This window comes from Dermochelys coriacea, chromosome 2 (genome assembly GCF_009764565.3).
Source record: "Dermochelys coriacea isolate rDerCor1 chromosome 2, rDerCor1.pri.v4, whole genome shotgun sequence".
In the NCBI taxonomy this organism is placed as follows: domain Eukaryota; kingdom Metazoa; phylum Chordata; order Testudines; family Dermochelyidae; genus Dermochelys; species Dermochelys coriacea.
In genome coordinates, this window is record NC_050069.1 from 239,058,616 (window position 1) to 239,081,325 (window position 22,710).

Here is a 22,710-nt window from a genome sequence, read left to right on the forward strand (position 1 = left end):
GAAGTGTCCTATCTTTATATTCTGGTATACTACAGTGGCAAGGAAGCCCTTTATTCCCTCCTTTTGTTAACAACCACATAACAAATAGGTCACACCCATATCAGTGAAGTGGAAAAACCAGCTACTACAACCTGAAAGAGCTCTAAAGTGTCTCTGTACTTTCATTTCTCTCCTCATTCCTTCTAGCCCCAACAGGACAAAGAACAATGACTAGGACTATCAACAAGTGATATCACAATTGCTACAACTCTTAATGATACAAGCCCTCCCTTCTTTCAGGGGAAAAACAAAACAAGAGTATACCCATCTTTGATGATTTGGGGAATTTGTCTATACACATCTTATGAACTCCAGCCGGCGATTATGAACTTGATATATGAAGATCAAACTGAAATCTCCATTTTAATTGTAAAGCTAGCCTGTGTTCTCTGCTTTTTACCTCCATTTTGGGATGTAATCCCAAGGATGGTGACACTGGGTTAACAATGGAGGGTTATTAAACTTTGATAGTCTTCTCTTCAACTGGAAGCTCCTTTTGACAAAAAGTGGGTGGACCAAGAAAACCAGCCCACTTTAGTAGCCTGATAACTAAGCAACAGACCACCTTGCAGGGGACTTTGATCACCTGACAAGGAGTCACCAGCAGAGGGGACAGCAACTTTATAAAAGGGCAACTCTCAGCCACTATTTTGAGAGAGAGGGAGAAGAGGACAGATAGAAAGCAAAGCTGTGCAGGAGAAGAGAGGGGATCCTGGACATCCTAGAGGACTCTAACTCAGCCCAAAGAATGGTCCAGTGTGATGGGGAACCTGATGCAGGGAAGGGCGTGTAGGTGTTTTTTTGTTTTGCCTTAATATATCTTGCACTGTCTAAAGAAAAGAATAATTGTTTCAGAATCTCTTTTGCAAAGTGTGTGTGTTATGTGCTTAACTATAAACCAGACTGACCACAAAGTTGGAGCTCTGGGAAAGGGTGTGCTTAAGTAACTGTGGTGTCTTGGTGGGGGCGGGGGGGAGTCCATGATGGTCTTGGGCCCTAGGTTAGCTGGACCATGAGGTCCCACTTCCATGGATTAACAGACTATGTGCCCAGGAAACATTCCAGAGCCTATTAAGACCTGAAGCACACTTGTCCAGTGTGTGGGACCCAAACATAGAAGCCTGGTGACTCTCCAGCAGGGGAAGTTTTACCAGGGCTATGATATCACCCCCCTTCCTCCTTTCCTGAAGGAAGCAGAGCAGGGCTCTTTCGCCAGTGCCAGGTACCAGTATCACATCAGAACATAAGCTGTTTGGGGGACAGATAGAGGAAGTGTTACCCAATGCCTATACCAATTTAAAAGATCTCTAATTTGCAACCTCACTTTCCATACTCTACAGCAGGGCTCTACCAATGAGACTGACCACACATCTGCACCCTCATGCTGATCCGTGGTCCGTAATCTCTTTACCTTTCACAACCTTAAAGATTCACCCTGCCAGGTTTGCATCACACAAACATGGCCAACAGCTGCTTTGTGGTTCTTCAGTTTATTAATGGTACTGAAACACAAAATTAGCCACAGAAGCAAAAAATAATCTCACTTTCATTTAGATACTACTAGCCAGGAGATTGCAAGCTATAAGACAGATCTGGTTACAATGATCTACACATGGCATTACCAGGCTCTATTATTGCGACTTATATCTAGGATTGAAGCAAGACACAGCGAAAAGTTTTGGCAGATAGAACTCTATCTGCTTAACACATGCCACTGTAAACATATTCCTGGTATTCTGCTCTCATAGAGTCTCTACTGAATAGAAAATCCAGATCAAGGTCTCCGTCTCTGATATGCAAAATTTTCCATGGGATTGGCTGTAGGTACCCAAAAGAACCTTTCCCCCTGCAACAACACTCAACGATAAACGTTCCAGAAGGATAGTGGCAGTTGACCAACACAGAAAGACTCAAGATGACAGAACTTTCACAGCAGCTGGATCTAAACTATGGAATTCACTCCTGCATAAGAGGGATTATGGATGCTATTTTCCGAACTAAATTGCAAAATTCATTTCTTCCACTTAGTTTTCCCTCATTTTCCTCTCACACTTCCCTTAAGGAGCCCAGAACAATAAGCCACTGCGTTACTTCTGTCTCAGAAAGAGAGAGCTTTGTTCAAGCTTAAACTGTATGACAGTTCCCAGCCAGACCAATCAGTCTGCCTAACCAGAAAACTCCTAGAGACTCTGTCAGTCTCAGTGTTGCCTTGTAAGTAACATTCAGTGAATCACATTTACCAAGTTCCCCGGAGGCATCCCTCTGCAGTGTCCAGTCCCTCTAACTTCTCTCTTAACCAAGCCTGTTGTCTCCAAAGAGAGAGAAAACACATCAGGCTGTTAAGTCAACTGAGAATGCACACAAATTATTTTAACAGCACTGACATGACTTATTGCAAAAATAAGCAAAAAGAAAATGCGTACTTGTGGCACCTTAGAGACTAACAAATTTATTTGAGCATAAGCTTTCGTGAGCTACAGTTACATCCGATGAAGTGAGCTGTAGCTCACGAAAGCTTGTGCTCAAATAAATTTGTTAGTCTCTAAGGTGCCACAAGTATGCCTTTTCTTTTATCAAGTGATTATCTCCAGCCCCTCAGGCAGAAGGATTCACCATTCACAGAATCAGAGAATGCTGTTCCCTTTGTCCCCTAAGTGATGGATAACTAAAAGGTTTTGTTTTTTATATAGTGCAATAAACATTTTAAATGTGTTTTTTTAAAATGCATACCTCAGAGTTTTTCTCCACCATTGGTGTGCAGACACCATGCTTCCTCTGATCAATTTGCTCTTTCGGTTGGCTTAATCATTTTGTTTATCCTAGATGTAAATGCACTTTTGTTGTTCTTTGCTTGTAATCAAACTATGCAGACAAGTAAATCCACAAATTTCATTATCTAGGGCAGACTTGTTTATCTGCCACCTCCAAAATGTATTTTAAGAACATATATCCAGCACACACATGTAACTCTTTATACACAATGCATGCATACATCATGCAATGATATTCATGACCACCATGTCACCAGTTTTTACATGATACCTAGGGCCCTACCAACTTTACTGTAATAGGATTTTTAAAAATAGTCAATTTCATGCTTGCAGGTGTTTACAAATGAAATTTCACAGTGTTGTAACTGTGGGGGTCCCAACCCAAAACGAGGTCTTGGGGAGGTCGTGGGGGGGGTCATAAGGCTACTGTAGGAGGGTCATGGGATTGCCACCCTTGTTTCTGCTGGCAGTGGCGCTGCCTTCAGAGCTGAGCAGGTGGAGAGCAGTTGCTGGCCAGGTGCCAGGCGCCAGGCTCTAAAGCCAGCACCACCATCAGCAGCAGTTCAGAAGTGAGCGTCACAGGGAATGAGGGGTAGGTTACCATACATCTGGGTTTTCCCGGCAGCCTCCCATCCAGGTTGGGGGGCAGCCAGCAGGCTTCCTGCAGCCAGGGGAGGTTCCCAGAGGTGGGTCTGACCTAGCTCAGAAGCAGCCACTGCAGGGGAAGAGGAAGACCAATCCCTCCCCAGCCTGGGCCAGGACTAGCAGCTGGAGCCTAAGCCATAGTAGGAGCCCTTGCCTGGGGTACCCCAGCCCTGCCCCTCCCCTACAATAGCCAGATTTCACGGGAATATCAGATTTCATGGTCTGGGACACATTTTTCATGGCCATGAATTTGATAGGGCCCTAATGATACCTTACAAGATGCTGTTTGGTTAAATCTGACACTAGTGTGTTGGAGAGAAGGCTTTGGATTCTTTGACCATGGGATGGTGTTCCATGAAGGAGGAGTGCTGGGCAGAGACGGGCTCCATCTTACGAAGAGAGGGAAGAACATCTTTGCCAGCAGGCTGGCTAACCTAGTGAGGAGGGCTTTAAACTAGGTTCACCGGGGGAAGGAGACCAAAGCCCTGAGGTAAGTGGGAAAGCGGGATACCGGGAGGAAGCACAGGCAGGAAGGTCTGTGAGGGGAGGGCTCCTGCCTCATACTGGGAATGAGAGGCGATCAACAGGTTATCTCAAGTGCTTATATACAAATGCACAAAGCCTTGGAAACAAGCAGGGAGAACTGGAGGTCCTGGTGATGTCAAGGAATTATGACGTGATTGGAATAACAGAGACTTGGTGGGATAACTCACATGACTGGAGTACAGTCATGGATGGTTATAAACTGTTCAGGAAGGACAGGCAGGGCAGAAAAGGTGGGGGAGTAGCACTGTATGTAAGGGAGCAGTATGACTGCTCAGAGCTCCGGTACGAAACTGTGGAAAAACCTGAGTGTCTCTGGATTAAGTTTAGAAGTGTGTGCAACAAGAGTGATGTCATGGTGGGAGTCTGCTATAGACCACCGGACCAGGGGGATGAGGTGGATGAGGCTTTCTTCCGGCAACTCACGGAAGCTACTAGATCGCATGCCCTGATTCTCATGGGTGACTTTAATTTTCCTGATATCTGCTGGGAGAGCAATACAGCGGTGCATAGACAATCCAGGAAGTTTTTGGAAAGCGTAGGGGACAATTTCCTGGTGCAAGTGCTAGGGGAGCCAACTAGGGGGAGCGCTTTTCTTGACCTGCTGCTCACAAACCGGGTAGAATTAGTGGGGGAAGCAAAAGTGGATGGGAATCTGGGAGGCAGTGACCATGAGTTGGTTGAGTTCAGGATCCTGACGCAGGGAAGAAAGGTAAGCAGCAGGATACGGACCCTGGACTTCAGGATAGCAGACTTTGACTCCCTCAGGGAACAGATGGCCAGGATCCCCTGGGGGACTAACATGAAAGGGAAGGGAGTCCAGGAGAGCTGGCTGTATTTCAAGGAATCCCTGTTGAGGTTGCAGGGACAAACCATCCCGATGAGTCGAAAGAATAGTAAATATGGCAGGCGACCAGCTTGGCTTAATGGTGAAATCCTAGCGGATCTTAAACATAAAAAAGAAGCTTACAAGAAGTGGAAGCTTGGACATATGACCAGGGAAGAGTATAAAAATATTGCTCGGGCATGTAGGAAAGATATCAGGAGGGCCAAATCGCACCTGGAGCTGCAGCTAGCAAGAGATGTCAAGAGTAACAAGAAGGGTTTCTTCAGGTATGTTGGCAACAAGAAGAAAGCCAAGGAAAGTGTGGGCCCCTTACTGAATGAGGGAGGCATGCTAGTGACAGAGGATGTGGAAAAAGCTAATGTACTCAATGCTTTTTTTGCCTCTGTTTTCACTAACAAGGTCAGCTCCCAGACTGCTGTGCTGGGCAACACAAAATGGGGAAGAGATGGCCAGCCCTCTGTAGAGATAGAGGTGGTTAGGGACTATTTAGAAAAGCTGGACGTGCACAAGTCCATGGGGCCGGACGAATTGCATCCGAGAGTGCTGAAGGAATTGGCGGCTGTGATTGCAGAGCCCTTGGCCATTATCTTTGAAAACTCGTGGCGAACGGGGGAAGTCCCGGATGACTGGAAAAAGGCTAATGTAGTGCCCATCTTTAAAAAAGGGAAGAAGGAGGATCCTGGGAACTACAGGCCGGTCAGCCTCACCTCAGTCCCTGGAAAAATCATGGAGCAGGTCCTCAAAGAATCAATCCTGAAGCACTTAGAGGAGAGGAAAGTGATCAGGAACAGTCAGCATGGATTCACCAAGGGAAGGTCATGCCTGACTAATCTAATCGCCTTTTATGATGAGATTACTGGTTCTGTGGATGAAGGGAAAGCAGTGGATGTATTGTTTCTTGACTTTAGCAAAGCTTTTGACACGGTCTCCCACAGCATTCTTGTCAGCAAGTTAAGGAAGTATGGGCTGGATGAATGCACTATAAGGTGGGTAGAAAGCTGGCTAGATTGTCGGGCTCAACGGGTAGTGATCAATGGCTCCATGTCTAGTTGGCAGCCGGTGTCAAGTGGAGTGCCCCAGGGGTCGGTCCTGGGGCCCGTTTTGTTCAATATCTTCATAAATGATCTGGAGGATGGTGTGGATTGCACTCTCAGCAAATTTGCGGATGATACTAAACTGGGAGGAGTGGTAGATACGCTGGAGGGGAGGGATAGGATACAGAAGGACCTAGACAAATTGGAGGATTGGGCCAAAAGAAATCTAATGAGGTTCAATAAGGATAAATGCAGGGTCCTGCACTTAGGATGGAAGAATCCAATGCACCGCTACAGACTAGGGACCGAATGGCTCGGCAGCAGTTCTGCGGAAAAGGACCTAGGGGTGACAGTGGACGAGAAGCTGGATATGAGTCAGCAGTGTGCCCTTGTTGCCAAGAAGGCCAATGGCATTTTGGGTTGTATAAGTAGGGGCATAGCGAGCAGATCGAGGGACGTGATCGTTCCCCTCTATTCGACACTGGTGAGGCCTCATCTGGAGTACTGTGTCCAGTTTTGGGCCCCACACTACAGGAAGGATGTGGATAAATTGGAAAGAGTACAACGAAGGGCAACGAAAATGATTAGGGGTCTAGAGCACATGACTTATGAGGAGAGGCTGAGGGAGCTGGGATTGTTTAGTCTGCAGAAGAGAAGAATGAGGGGGGATTTGATAGCTGCTTTCAACTACCTGAAAGGGGGTTTCAAAGAGGATGGCTCTAGACTGTTCTCAATGGTAGCAGATGACAGAACGAGGAGTAATGGTCTCAAGTTGCAATGGGGGAGGTTTAGATTGGATATTAGGAAAAACTTTTTCACTAAGAGGGTGGTGAAACACTGGAATGCGTTACCTAGGGAGGTGGTAGAATCTCCTTCCTTAGAGGTTTTTAAGGTCAGGCTTGACAAAGCCCTAGCTGGGATGATTTAACTGGGACTTGGTCCTGCTTTGAGCAGGGGGTTGGACTAGATGACCTTCTGGGGTCCCTTCCAACCCTGATATTCTATGATTCTATGATTCTATATGCTCTTTGCCAGGTGTCAAAGGGTCTCTCACAGTCACATACACAAACCAATAAACTAGTCAAGCTATGTCTCCTACAGGCTGGAAAGGAAGTGTGTTATTGTGTTTCTAATTTTAAATATTTGTGAGACACTCAGATGTTAGTCTGGAGAAGAGAAGACAGAGGGGACATAACAGTTTTCAAGTACATAAAAGGCTGTTAAAAGGAGGAGGGAGAAAAATTATTCTTCTTAACCTCTGAGGATAGGACAAGAATCAAAGGGCTTAAATTGCAGCAAGGGCATTTTAGGTTGGACATTAGGAAAAATTTCCTGTCAGAGTGGTTAAGCACCGGAATAAATTGCCTAGGGAGGTTGTGGAATCTCCACCACTGGGGATTTTTTAGAGCAAGTTGGACAAACATCTGACAAGGATGGTCTAGATAATACTTAGTCCTGCCTTGAGTGCAAGGTACTGGACTAGATGACCTCTCAAGGTCCCTTCCAGTTCTATGATTCTACGTTATGGTGACGGGAGCCCATGAGCATCTATATCAGTGGTTCTCAAACTGGGGGTCGGGACCCCTCAGGGGGTCGCAAGGTTATTACATGGGGGGGGGGGTCATGAGCTGTCAGCCTCCACCCCAAACCCTGCTTTGCCTCCAGCATTTATAATGGTATTAAATATATTAAAAAGTGTTTTTAATTTATAATGGGGGGTCACACTCAGAGACTTGCTACATGAAAGAGGTCATTAGTACAAAAGTTTGAGAACCACTGATCTATATAAATATCACCAAGTTGCTACATTATCTTATGCCAAGGTTTCCACAGAAACATTTAAATATTACACAAATATTGCAGCATTGGAATAAAATCTGTGCCTCGAATCTCCGATATAAAAAGAAAGGACTGGATTTACAGTTGCGAAATCACAAGTTGTAGTTTCTTACGGGGCGGGGAGAAGAGAGAGACTGGGCACCGGGGTGGGAATGCATCATCTTAAAACATTGACGCTTGGCATCGCAATCTATTTTTTGAAAGTGAAACCTGAAATGCCGTGCATCCATATACAGTGTCACTTTATAATTGACTAATAATGCATTTTAAAGTTTAGGGATCAAAAGTAATCCTTAATTTTACGAAGTAAAAGCTTTGTATATCTCCAGAGATTTAGATGCACTTAACATATTTGAATACTGATCACTCAAGAGAGGAGCAAATTAATGTCTGTTGACAGGAGATTCTCCAAAAGCTTCCCAGCATCTCCACAAAAGAGAGTACATTTTATTTGAGCTTACTTATTAGTCTTGACACTTTAGTATCTACCAGCAGATGGAGATTGCAACATTGAAAGTTGTCATTTGAACTCCTTACCTAAAAATCTTCAATTGTTTGTCTCTGCCTATGACATTACCGTACATACTTAACTTGCATTTCTTGGCCTATTTTTATTTTATGAAGCTGATCTCTCTTATTAGGAAGTGACCCCAAATGTAGCTGAGTTTCCTCACCATACAGAAAACTGATCTGTGTGATGTCAGTAATGAAAACTGCAGACAAACGCTACATGCAGCATTTTATTTACCATCTTTATGTATAGTTTTGTACTTTACTACACTATCCTATAGCAGAGAACAGAATATCTGCACGTAACCAGATATATTATTCAGTGCACTCTGATACCTTTCACAAAAGTAAATAAGATGTAAAATGTATGCTTCTTGGACGGGGAATCTTTCTTCCTCTTTGTTACATTCAACAGCAAGTACACAGATGGGGTTCAAATAAGTGATCATGTCTCAGGCCAAAATCTAAGTTAGCCTGGAGCAGAGATAAAAAGAATACAATTTCAAACATAAGTTTTAGAACTACACCTCTACCCCGATATAACGCGGTCCTCGGGAGACAAAAAAAAAAAAAAATCTCACCACATTATAGGTGAGACCGCATTATATCAAACTTGCTTTGGTCCCCCCGTTCCTTGTTCCCTGACCGCCCCTTCCAGAGACCCCCGTCCCTAATCACCCCCAGGACCCCACCCCCTGCTCCCTGTCCCCCGACTGCTCCGACCCCATCCACATCCCCCGCCCCCTGACAGACACTCACTGGCAACAGCAGGAAGCGGAGAAACGCGGCCCCAGCCCACTCCACTCCGCCACCTCCCAGCCGTGGCGTGCTGCTTCGCGTCGCCGGTGAGGTCGGGGAAAGGATGCCCTCCGCACTCACCAGCGGCGGGAAGCGGAGCAACACAGCTCCAATCTGCTCCGCTTTCCTTGCCCCAGCCGTGGCTGGGAGCTGGCAGAATGGAGAGAGCTGTGGTCAGGCCGCTCCACTGCCCGTGAGTGCGGGGGGGATCCCTTCTCCCAAACACCCTCCCCGAGCAACACGGCTGGGACGAGGGAAGGGGAGGGGCTGCTCTTGGCCCCCTGCTAATACCCCAGGCCACTCTGGGACTGCGGGGCCCCCAAAAGTCCCCCCCCCCCACAGCTCCTGCCTCCCAGACCCGGGGGGAGGGGGGGAAGAGGAGAAGCCCCTGACCGCCCCCGGGACCCTCTGCCCCTTATCCAACCCCTCGACCCCAGTTTGGCCCAGCACCCTTAACACGCTGCTCAGAGCAGCATGTTGGAGCTTTACCGCGTTGTATGCGAACCCGCATTATAGCGGGTCGCGTTATAGCGGGGTAGAGGTGTATGTTATCTGTTATGCAAAGCCTCCGCTCAAATGCAATTGTAAGATCTGTAACTTGTATCATTAAGTTCTGCAACCTTTTTGCAGACTTTGTAACTTCAGTTATTGTTAGCATAGCCTTTTAAGTTTTGTAACCTTTTCAGTTACCACTTATATGAAGCTCCAAGCTTTGCAATATTCAGAGCGAGAGCGAACAAGGGAGTGTGTGGGGGATTGGGCGGAGAGGAACTGCAAGGAGAAAAGAGCCCGGAGACAGGAGTCAGGTGTGTCTGATGTAATCTGCCCTGAGAAGGCAATCATGGGGTGCTGTAAAGAAAAGAAGATGCATGAAACGAACTGGTCTGGGAATGCTTCTCGGTGACGGACACAGAAGGAAAACTGAGTGTACGTGACAGGAGCCACTCAGTTCCAGCTTGGCAATAGGCATTCACACAATCCGCCTGGTTCTTCTTGACCTGCTCACCAGCCCGGATCCGTGACCGCAGGCGGACACACCAGATCTACCATGCTTCAGCTTCTTGGCTTCCCGTGCTGTCTCCGGTAACCCTCCGCCTGTGTAAGTGTGTGGGTGCAGGAGGGTATGAATGCGGTGAATGTGTGCGTTTATGAGTAAGCTCCATCCCTTTTCTGCCTGACCCAACAGCAGCATCGTAATAAAACTAATACAAATGTGACCCTGGGTTGGTTTTTAGGGGAACAGAGGTAACATTATCAAGATTTTAAGTGTCAGAAAGCCTGCAGATGCCCAGTTTTGATTTCAAAAAATCCTCAAGCATTGCAAAGTATACAAAGTACACAAAATTTGTTAGTCTCTAAGGTGCCACAAGTACTCCTTTTCTTTTTGCGAGTACACAAAAGTAATTCAAGCAACCCTAATTCTACCTCTATATCCCCACCAAGAAGAGAACCAAAAATTGACAGTTTTACCTACAAGGCACACAAAATCTAGGAGATTTTGCCCAGCCTAACCCCTTTCTCTCCTTGTTCTTCAAGGCTACACCTACCTACAGCCCACATGGTTTCCAACCAGCCATTCTTCTTACCCTCCCCCACTTCCTGGATACACACATGGGTCATTTTGCAAAACATCAAACTGATCTATATTATCAAATTGATATACATGCTATTTTAAGTCTGTTTTTGTATTCTAGAATTATAGAAGTGCAACACTGGAAGGTACCTCGAGAGGTCTTCCATTCCAGCCCAATGCAATGAAACAAGACCAAAAGTATACCTATACTATCCCTGACAGGTGTTTGTCCAACCTTTCTTAAAAGCCTACAATGATGGGGATTCCACAACTTCCCTTGGAAGCCTATTCCAGACTTTAACTTTCCTCATAGTTAGAAAGTTTTAATCTCCCTTGCTACAGATTAAACCCATTACTTTCTGTCCTACCTTCAGCGGACATGCAGAACAACTGATCACAGTCCTAGCTACAGTAGCCCTTAACACAAGGGTGGCCAATCTGTGGCTCCAGAGCCACATGTGGCTCTTCAGAAGTTAATATGCAGCTCCTTATATAGTCACCGACTACGGGGCTGGAGCGACAAGCACCAATTTTCCAATGTGCCAGAGTGTGCTCACTGGTCAACCCCTGGTTCTGCCACAGGCCCTGCCCCCACTCCACCCCTTTCCATCCTCTCCCCTGAGCCTGCCATGCCCTTGCTCCAGCCCCCTCCCCCCCAGAGCCTCCTGCACCCCACGAAACAGCTGATCGGGAGGTGCAGGAAGGGAGGGGTAGGTGCTGATTGGTGGGGCTGCCAATGGATGGGAGCTGATGGAGGGCTGCTGATGTATTACTGTGGCTCTTTGGCAATTTACATTGATAAATTCTGGCTCCTTCTCAGGCTCAGGTTGGCCACCCCTGTCTTAACATATTTAAAAGACTTACCAGGTCCTCTCCTAAGACTAAGGCAGTTTAACCTTTCCTCATAGGACCTTTTAGCACTTTTGTTGCTCTCCTCTAGACTCTCTCCAGTTTAACCACATCTTTCGTAAAGTGTGGCCCCCAGAATTGGACACACTACTCTCCATTGGAGAGGCCTCAGCTAGAGTACAGTAGGATAATTACATCCAGTGTCTTACATATGACGCACCTAAGGCACCCTAGAATTATATTAGCCTTTTCCACAACTGCATCACATTGTTGACTCACATTAAATTTGTGATCCGCTATAATCCCCAGATCCTTTTCAGAGGTATTTCCACCTAGCCACTTATTTGATTATTCCTTCTTAAGTGTAGTACTTTGTACTTGTCTTTTTTGAATTTCATCTTGTGGACCTCAGACCACTCCTCCAATTTGTCAAGGTCATTTTGAATTATAATCCTGTCCTCCAAAGTGCTTGCAACTCTTCCCAGCTTGGTGGAATCTGCCAATTTTATAAACACACACACTCTCCACTCCATTATCCAAGTAATTAATGAAAATATTGCATAGTATTGGACCCAGGACTGATCCCACTAGATACGGCCTTCCAACTTGACAGCGAACCATTGATAACTACTCCGACTACAGTCTTTCAAACAGTTGTACAAACATCTAACAGAAGTTTATATAGACCACATTTCCCCAGTTTGTTTGACCATGTCAAAAGCCTTATTTAAAAAAAAAAAAAAAACCCAAGAAATCTCACATCTACTGCTTCTCCCACCCACGAGGCCAGTAAGCTTGTCAAAGATGGAAGTTAGTTTGGTTTGGCATGATTTTTTTCTCGACAAAATCCATGCTGGGTATTTCTTATAACCCCATTATCATTTCCTTGCTTAGAAATTGATTGTTTAATAATTTGTTCCAGTGTCTTTCCAGGTATCAAAGTTACGCTGACTGATCTATAATTCACTTACTCCTCACTGTTCCCCTTTTTAAAGATAGATACTAGTTTTGCACTTCTCCAGTCCTCTGGGACCTCACACATCCTCCATGATTTCTCAAAGATAATTGCTAACAGTTCCAGAATTGCTTCAGGTAGTTCCCTAAGTATCCTACGATGAATTTTGTCACGTCCTGAGGACTTGAACACATTTAACTTATCTGAATATTCTTTAAACTTTTCCTTATTTTAGCTTGTGTTCCTTCCCCCTCATTAAATGTTAATTGTGTTCAGCATGTGATCACAATTTACCTTTTTAGTGAAGACTGAAGCAAAACAGGCACTAACCACTTCAGGTAAGAAGAGCTAATAATGAATGACACCAAGAATGGTGGTGAGTACAGGACCTAACCTTTTCTTTATCTCTCTCTTGCTCCTAATGTATTTCAAAAACCTCATTGCCTTTGCTCAGTGTAACTCGTTTTGTGCCCTACCCTGATTTTGTCCCTAAATGCTTGTGCTACTCTTCTGTCCTCCCTCTTTAGCAATTGTCAACATTTCCATTTTTTGTAGGATATGGTTTTGATTTTCAGGTCATTAAGGAGCTCCTGGTGGAGCCATATTGGTCTTTTACTATTTTTCTTATCATTCCTTCATATCGGGATAATTTACACTAGTGTGTTTAAGACTGTCTCCTTGAGAAACTGCCAGCTGTCTGGAACTCCTTTTTTCCTTAGATTTTCTTCCCATGGGACCTTACCTACCATTTCTCTGAGTTTGTAAAAGTCTGCTTTTTTGAAGTCCATTGTCCTTATTTCGGCGCTCTCAGTCCTTTCTTAGGATCATGAAACCTATCATTTTAGCCCAAATTGTCTTCCACCTGGAGATTTGCTATCAATTCTTCCCTTTGGGTCAGAATTAAGTCTAAAATGGCTATCCCCCGGTTACTTCCTCCACTGTCCTTTTTGAACAAGCTGTAACAGTCTATACCAGCGTTCCAATCATGAGATTTATCCCACCACATCTATAAGACTCCAATTAAGTCATAATTTAGTTTTATGTACAAATACCAATTTTTCTTGTTATCCCCATTACATTTCTGCATAGACATCTAAGATGTTGAGCTGATTTCCCTCTTGCTGCTCCTATTACCCTATTGTAATTTTTCATGTTCCTCCTCACCCCTCCACATCTAACCTTCTGTTAAGGTAACCTATTTTAATGCTTTTCTGTAAGCTTTTTTCACCTTCGCCCTTTGAATCTAGTTTAAAGCCCTCTTCACTAGGATGGCAAGTCTCTGCCCATAAATCTCTCCAGCAACACCCTTCAGACCTATAGCTATGTGCCCCACCACAAAAATCTATGAAGGGCACTTTTATTTGTTAGCGTCTCTTGGAGAAATGAAATTTCTCCATGACTCTGCATTGGATATACGCCGAGCCACAAAAGTATTTGTAAAGGTAACAAGAAAAAAAATTGGAACTCCATGTCCCTTAAAGTCCTTGTAAATTGTTCCAAAATATATTTCTCCCTGCGGTTGAAGATGTGGCACATGAAAGTTCAAATGGATTGTTTTCGCTCAGCTACACAACTCCTCTTCTAATCTCCCCCCACATAAAACTGCAGACAGGGCCGTCCACGCCTCTAACAGAGCCTGAGCTATAGAGGCAGCTGAGAACAAAGCCAGCATCATGTGACCAGGCAAGTCTCTGGACCATAAATGATTTGCAAACCTACTTTAAGAACCAAAGGCACAGATCTTTACCTATTTAAAAAAAATCAGTATTTTAGATTGGGTTGGAATGCCCCACCTCCTGACCTTTACACTGAAGAGTTAGTTTCATCATAGAAATTGCTTAAGTTTCTTTCATTTTGGCACAGAATTGTGATTAGTCTTCACTAAAATCAGACCTGAAAGTATATTGCAGTTACTTACATTTTAGTTTTAACATTTGTAAGATCTAGTTAAAGTGACTGACCAAAGGCCAACTTGGATTTCAAAAGGTAGCTGACTAAATAGGTCTTTCCCAACTTTCAAATAGCTATTCATATGGCAAGTCACTCAATTGAGGACTGATGATTTTCATTAAATTGTTAGCCAGCTTATTTTTTTCCTCTTTATTCTAAACATGTAGAAACTCAAGATTCACAAAGTACGCTATTTTGTGATAGATGAATTGACAGCCCATCATGTATTGTTGTAATGCATTGACACAGACAAATGAGTACTCAAAAGGTATTAGTTGCTGAAGTCCTCTTTTCCGCCTTCAACTGAGAGGTCCACACCAGAGAATGCTTCTGTATCTCACAGTACATTTACACAGGGATAAAGCCCATGGCATAGCTGCAGCTGACCTGGGTCATCTGATTTGGGCTCATGAGGCTCAGGCTGAGAGACTAAAAATTGCTGTGTAGACATTCAGCCTCAAGCTGGAGCCCAAGCTCCACCCTCACAGGGTCCCAGAGCTTGGGCTCCAGCCCAAGCACAACCGTCTACACAGCAATTTTTCAGCCCTGCAAGCCCAAGTCAGCTGACCTGGGCCAGCAGTGGGTTTTTTATCCTGGTGTAGACATACCATCAAAGTTCTCAAGAGTGAGGGGCTAGATTTCTAAAAATATACGTATAAAACCTTTCCCTGTTTGCTGTATAGGATGTTGATTAGGTGGTTTCGCAGTTTCTTTGAGAGTATGTGGCACAATCTATCAGCATAGTCTGTGCGATACGTAGATTGTAATGGATTTTTTACCTCCAGTCTTTTTGGTATGATGTCCATCTGTTTGCATTTGGAAAGGAAGATGTCTGTCTGTATCTGTACGAGTTTTTTCATGAAGTTGATGGATTTCCATTCCATACGGCTAAATTCAGTGCCTTGCATAATGACATATCACACAGAAACTGCGAAACCACCTGATCAACATCCTATACAGCAAACAGGAAAAGATTAAGAATGAGCTCTCAAAACTGGATATACTAATAAAAAAACCAACCTTCCACACAAACTTCCTCATGGATAGATTTTACAAAAACTAGACAAGCCATTTACAACACAAACTTTACTTCTCTACGAAGGAAAAAGGACTCTAAACTATCTAAACTGCTACATGCCACAAGGAACCACAACAGTAGTTCCCTTAACCCACCCAACAATATTGTTAAACTTTCCAGCTATACTCTTAGCCCAGCAGAAGAGTCTGTCCTATCTTGAGGCCTCTCCTTTTGACTCTCCAGGCCCACGAACATGATAAAAGTTCTGTGGTGACCTAGAATCATACTTTTGACATCTCTGATTCAAAGAACATTTCCAACACACCTTTGAACAACGTACTAAACCACAGAATCCTTCCTACCAACACTACAGAAAGAAGGATTCTGCATGGACTGCTCCTGAAGGTCAAAACAACAGACTGGACTTCTACATAGATTGCTTCCATCGACATGTACAGGCTGAAATTGTGGAAAAGCAGAATCACTTGCCCCATAACCTCAGTTGTGCTGACCACAATGCCATCCACAGCCTCAGAAACAACTCTGACATCATAATCAAAAAGGCTGACAAAAGGAGATGCAGTCGTCATCATGAATAATTTGGAATATGAACAAGAGGCTCCTAGGCAGCTCTCGAACTCCACATTCTACAGGCCATTATCCTCTGATCCCACTGAGGATTACCAAAAGAAACTATACCATCTGCTCAAGAAACTACCTGAGAAAGCACAGGAACAGATCCGTGCAGACACATGTCTAGAACCCCGATCAGGGGTATTCTATCTGCTTCCCAAGATCCATAAAGCTGGGAATCCTGGACGCCCCCATCATCTCAGGCATTGGCACCCTGACAGCAGGACTGTCTGACTATGTGGACTCTCTCCCCAGGCCCTATGCTACCAGCACTCCCAGCTATCTTCTAGACACCACTGACTTCCTTAGGAAACTACAATCCATCAGTGATCTTCCAAAAAACACACTCCTGGCCACTATGGATGTAGAAGCCCTCTACACCAACATTCCACACAAAGATGGACTACAAGCTGTCAAGAACACTATCCCCGATAATGTCACGGCTAACCTGGTGGCTGAACTTTGTGACTTTGTCCTCACCCATAACTATTTCACATTTGGGGACAATGTATACCTTCAAATCAGCGGTACTGCGATGGGTACCCGCATGGCCCCACAGTATGCCAACATTTTTATGGCCGACTTAGAACAACGCTTCCTCAGCTCTCGTCCCCTAATGCCCCTACTCTACTTGCACTACATTGATGACATCTTCATCATCTGCACCCATGGAGAAGAAGCCCTTGAGGAATTCCACCAGGATTTCAACAATTTCCATCCCACCATCAACCTCAGCCTAGACCAGTCCACACAAGAGATCCACTTCCTGGACACTACGGTGCTAATAAGCGATGGTCACATAAACACCACCCTATATCGGAAACCTACTGACTGCTATTCCTACCTACATGCCTCTAGCTTTCATCCAGATCATACCATTCGATCCATTGTCTACAGCCAAGCGCTACGATATAACCGCATTTGCTCCAACCCCTCAGACAGAGACAAACACCTACAAGATCTCTATCATGCATTCCTACAACTACAATACCCACCTGCTGAAGTGAAGAAACAGATTGACAGAGCCAGAAGAGTACCCAGAAGTCACCTACTACAGGACAGGCCCAACAAAGAAAATAACAGAACGCCACTAGCAGTCACCTTCAGCCCCCAACTAAAACCTCTCCAATGCATCAAAGATTTACAACCTATCCTGAAAAATGATCCCTCACGCTCGCAGATATTGGGAGACAGACCAGTCCTCGCTTATAGACAGCCCCCCAACCCGAAGCAAATATTCTCTAGCAACCACATACCACAGAACAAAAACACTAACCCAGGAACCTATCCTTGCAACAAAGCCCAATGCCAACTCTGTCCACGTGTTTATTCAAGTGACACCATCATAGGACCCAATCACATTAGCCATGCCATCAGGGGCTCGTTCACCTGCACATTTACCAATAATATATATGCCAGGAGTGCCCTTCTGCTATGTACATTGACCAAATCGGACAGTCTCTACGCAAAAGAATAAAAGGACACAAATCTGACATCAGGAATCATAACATTCAAAACCAGAAAGAAAACACTTCAACCTCTCTGGCCACTCAGTAAAAGATTTAAGGGTGGCAATTTTGCAACAGAAAAGCTTCAAAAACAGACTCCAATGTGAAACAGCTTAGCTTGAATTAATATGCAAACTAGATACCATTAACTTGGGTTTGAATAGAGACTGGAAGTGGCTGATCATTACACATATTGAATCTATTTCCCTAAGTTAAGTATCCTCACACCTTCTTGTCAACTGTCTAAATGGGCCATCTTGATTATCACTACAAAAGTTTTTTTTCCTCCTGTTGATAATAGCTCATCTTATCTAATTAGCCTCTCAGAGTTTGTATGGCAACTTCCAATTTATCTGTATGTGTATATATATAAAAGCTTCTTACTATATGTTCCATTCTATGCATCCAATGAAGTGGGCTGTAGCCCACAAAAGCTTATGCTCCAATAAATTTGTTAGTCTCTAAGGTGCCACAAGTAATCCTGTTCTTTTTGCGGATACAGACTAACACGGCTGCTACTCTGAAACTTATAATTTCTGGAGGTTGTTATGGAGCTCTCCTTGGTACTCTGTGAGGGCTCTTCTCTAGCCGTGGCACATACATCATTTGTGGCACTTACGGCACTTGCAATTCCAAATGACTGTGTATTTTTGAGGTTTATCCCTGCAGAGGTTCCAATCATGACACTGAAATTGGTTCCTTATTCACAGTTCTTTATTCATAGTCCCCAATTCCTTATCCAAAGGCCAAAAAAAATTTTAAATCACCTTTTTTAAAAACTATAACCAAAATTAGTCAACTTATATTAATAATTATTCACATTAAAAAAGCTAGCCTTTGTCTGGCTCTACATGACAAAATACTTCTCAGAACATTTCAAATGACACATCCCAATGACCATTAGACTGTTCTGAAGTAGTTGGGACATGTCACTCCCTGAAACAAAGCTTTATTCTTGTGCTATATGCCGACACATGCTGCATCCCCAATTCACTTCATCTTGTAAGTGATGCTTGAAGAAAGAACATGGTTTTGACTGACTGTGATAAAAATATTCTTGGGTCACCTCAAGTGACAAGTCTGACTGTTATGAAGAGAGCACTCCAGGAATTGAAGCTTTGATTCTGGGCTAAATACTACCAGGTGTTTTACCTCTGTTTCTAGTTTGTATTTTCTTTGTAGGTAAACATAATATGCATGTAAAAGTCATTAAAAGCAACCAATATTCAACCAGTTTGTTGCAAATCCATCCATCTATGTTTTCACAAATTATATGGATGGTTACAAATAAAGAAGGCTATAGGAATCCTGGTTTGTTCTTAGACAAATTATGAACAGGAAAAATGGCTAAATTTACCTGCAGGCAAGCCAGGAAGCAGAGTATGCTTCAACTTCCATCCGGCGACTGGACTATAGCTACTAGACTTTCTTTTGTTGCTAACCATGATTAAAAAATGAACTGAAATGCCAAAAATCTGAAATGCCATCTGACATTTTACTCCATATTCTTTATGAAAATATGCTTATGATATGAATATGACATTACCAAGATATACTTTATGCAAGATGGGTCTTGTAATGTATCATTGGAAAGGTTACGATTTACTGAATGTGATTATCCAATTTGTATACACGTATCATTCCTGTATCTAAAGTTAGGATTATGGATTATGTAACAATTACAACTGGGTGTGTACTGGGAAGACACCCACCAGACCATCAAATTTGATGAGCCATCAGGAAGGAACAAAACCATGAAAAGAGACTAACAAATTTACTTGAGCATAAGCTTTCATGAACTACAGCTCACAAAAGCTTACGCTCAAATAATATAGCATGCATCCGATGAAATGAGCTGTAGCTCACAAAGGCATGTAAAATTTATTTATGCTCAAATAAATTTGTTAGTCTCTAAGGTGCCACAAGTACTCCTTTTCTTTTTGCAGATACAGACTAACACGGCTGCTACTCTGAAACCTGTCAAAACCATGAAGATACTAACCTCTCTCCCTCCTGGGAAGCATCCAGGGATATAACTGACACTACTAAGTCAAGTGGTCTTGTCACCGGATACTAAAATTACCTGGGACTTCTTGTAAACTTTGCACTGGAAGGGAAGGGAGATCAAGTTTGGGAAACAAAGGATTCCTGCCTTATGTAAATTCTATTTAAGAGTGGGGAGGAAGGCAAACGGGACTCCTCTTCTCTATGGCCTGTCTGCCCAAAAAGAAAGACTGCTAAAGCCACCTGAAAGGAAGGCGGGGGGGAGGGGGGAGAAGGAGAGAGGAATCCAGACTGAGAAAGGGGTCCAGTCTGAAAAGAAATATAACTGGAACTCTGAACCACAGAAACTTTGCAACCTGCCTAAAATAACATTTAGGGTAAGAAATTATATTTTGTAACCTGTTTCTTAAGTATATTGAGCTTAGCTTGCATACTTCGGTTTATTTGTTCAGCAATCTGCTTTTTTCTGCTTATCTCTTATATTCACTTAAAATTCAACTTTTGTAGGTGTTAAACTTATTTCTTGTTTATAACATAACCCCGTGTGTATAATTCATAATTGAAGGGCAGAGGGGGTAACAGGCTGTGCATACCTTCCTCCACATTGATGGAGAAGGCAGATTTCATAATATATCCTTGGGTCTGCACTCCAAGAGAGGTGGACACCTGAGTGCTGGGACAAGTCCTTTACGCTGAGCTTTTCCAGAACTGATCTCAGTGTCTGCTTCATTCTGCAGTTTGGCTTGTCCCTGCCTGTGTGCGCGCTGGAGGAAGCTTAATAGTTTGGCTCTGCAAGACAGGTAAAAAGGGTGCCCAGGTTGGCATCATAGGCAGGCTCAGTGGTATCTTGGCACATCAGGTGGCATCCAAAGGTGGGCAACCCGTCACAGTATCATTTAGAAGAGATTACTTCAGTGATTAAAACAGAGTCCATCTGTGCAACAAACCAAAGCAATTCAAAAGAGCATGACAGACTTTAAAATTGAATGCATATTTAAAAATTAATTAGAAAAAATGTTCATCTTTCTTCAGTGAACACCCAAGAGAAGCGATTTAAGACAGTTTTCCTGTTTTGTGATATTGAGCCACCTCCAGGGCTGACAAGTATGGGAGAAGGGGGGACAATTGTACCAAGGCACCAAGCTCAGGGGGCTCCCAAAAAGTCTGTGTGAATAAAGTGTTGGTATCTCCAGAAATAAATTTGACTGATGAATACAAGCAAAGAGACAATGAATTCAAGACTGAAGTACAAACTAAATATAAGCAAAGAAAACATTGTCAGTTTGTAATAAAAATGCAGTAAAGAAGCTAGAAAGATAAGTTTCTGTATGATTTATTTAAATATTTTCAACTTATAATGGTGCTTTTCTTGCCTTTTTCTTAGCAAATGAATGAATATCATTGAAACTGACCAATCTTCCAGACCACTTTGCAAGAGCTGCTAGGCCATTAACTCTTGACTGACCCATAGTTGCACGGTGGCAGTTATCCACACATTTGAGCACACTAAAAGATCTTTTATGCTGGCCCCAGAGCCTGGTATACAGCAAAATAGGTGAAGTGCAACAATCAGGTTGGGGCAGAGGTTTCAGAGAGATTTCATGCAATTTATTTAGTAAGTGAAATGATAACAGTATTTTTGGGCCAATGCCTTCTTTGCGAACGTGTTTGCAAAACACCAATTCCTCTTTTATATCACCAGAAATAGTGCAATAAAGATTCAGAATGATGAAAGGCATGGAGGGCAACTTCAACCTTTTCAAGGAAAATCCATGAAAATTCAAGCTTTTGACAGATATATTATGAATGGAGTGAACCATTTTTTTGAGGCCACCTACAACAGAGACTACAATGTAAAAGAAAATATCGTCCCAGAAAAGTGTCCTTTACAGGCATGTCTTGGTTACCTGCACCATCACCTTTGTTTTTGGATGGGTGTGTTGCCCCTGGAGAATCAATACCAAAGTTTTGCTGCAACGTTAACACATTCATCATAAATTTCATTCCATTTCTCTCACAATTGTACCAGTTCAGCGAGAAATCCTCAATGCTGTCTCTTTCAACATCAAGCATAGCATCTCCATGCTGAAGGACCAAATTCCATTCATTGATGGTGATTAGAATTTTCAGCCAAACTGAGGAAAGTAGAACATCAAAAGTTAATTATATGTAAATTACCAGTCCAGCAATATCACTTCTGGTTTTGGCAGTCAGGCTTAATTCAGACAGCTCATTCAATGCCACTTGTAAGCCTTTCAGATTCTTGGCAAAAGAACACAGACAATCAATACATCCAGTCCACTGCATAACTGACATTTAATGGAATGAATCAAAACTTTCCCATTGCTATCGGACATGTGCTGAAAATACTGTGCAATGGCTGAAGGCATCCAAAGAATGCAATACAATCAATTGATGACTAAGCTGAATCAGCAAAAACCAAGTTCAAAGTATTAAATCCATGTGGACAAAAACGTGCCCAAGGATTCTGTTGAAGTATTGCCTGACCTCCAGAGGCCTTTCCTGCCATATTGGCATGGCACCATCATAAACTTGACTACAACAGTTTGAAATCTAATCCATATTCACCTATGGTGTTGTGAATCATTTCTGCTATTTCCTCAGCAGTCTTCTTGGTAACGTCTCTGAAGCGCAGAAAAGTGTTCCTGAATAACAGTAGGTATTTGATGAATGTATCTGATCAACTGTTTGTGTTCCTTGTGAGAGCTGTCTGGATGCATCAGAAATTACTGAAAAGTAGTTGGCTTCTTCAGCTTCACCTCAGACTGTTTTCATACCCTGCCCTGTGCATTCTTGAATAAATTAATTTTGGCTCAGGTAATGTTGCACCTGTGTCTTTTTCACATCGTCAGCATGATCACCCAAAATCCAGTCATACCTGGCTAACACCACAGTAACATCCAAAAAATTGCCATTGGATTTATCACCCAGCTTGCCACTCAAGCAACAGAAAGCTAATGCTCATTCTTCAAGAAATAAAACATCTAAAATGTGTTTCAGAGAGTTTCCTTCCACTTTACTTTTTCATTCGCAAAATTTGTCTTCAGTAGTGAGTGGATGGTTTTATCATCTTTTAATCTTCTTCTTGCATTCATCCATTTCACACACTATATTATATGTGTATTGCTTTTTTTTTTTTGGTGGTCAGGTTTTGTTTACACAGCTGTGCATGG

The 22,710-nt window shown here is 43.3% G+C and overlaps 1 protein-coding gene and 1 long non-coding RNA gene across 8 annotated transcripts in view; both read right to left on the reverse strand.

The window, feature by feature from the left end:
* MPP7 (membrane palmitoylated protein 7) overlaps positions 1–22,710 on the reverse strand; it is a 340,879-nt gene that overhangs the window by 308,204 nt on the left and 9,965 nt on the right. The gene's annotated exons all lie outside the window — the stretch shown is intronic.
* LOC122459028 lies at positions 9,467–22,491 on the reverse strand. The gene is made up of 3 exons (XR_006279447.1): positions 22,477–22,491; positions 12,427–12,433; positions 9,467–9,578 (listed from the first exon to the last, which is right to left on the reverse strand). It is a non-coding gene; the product is annotated as an uncharacterized LOC122459028 (long non-coding RNA).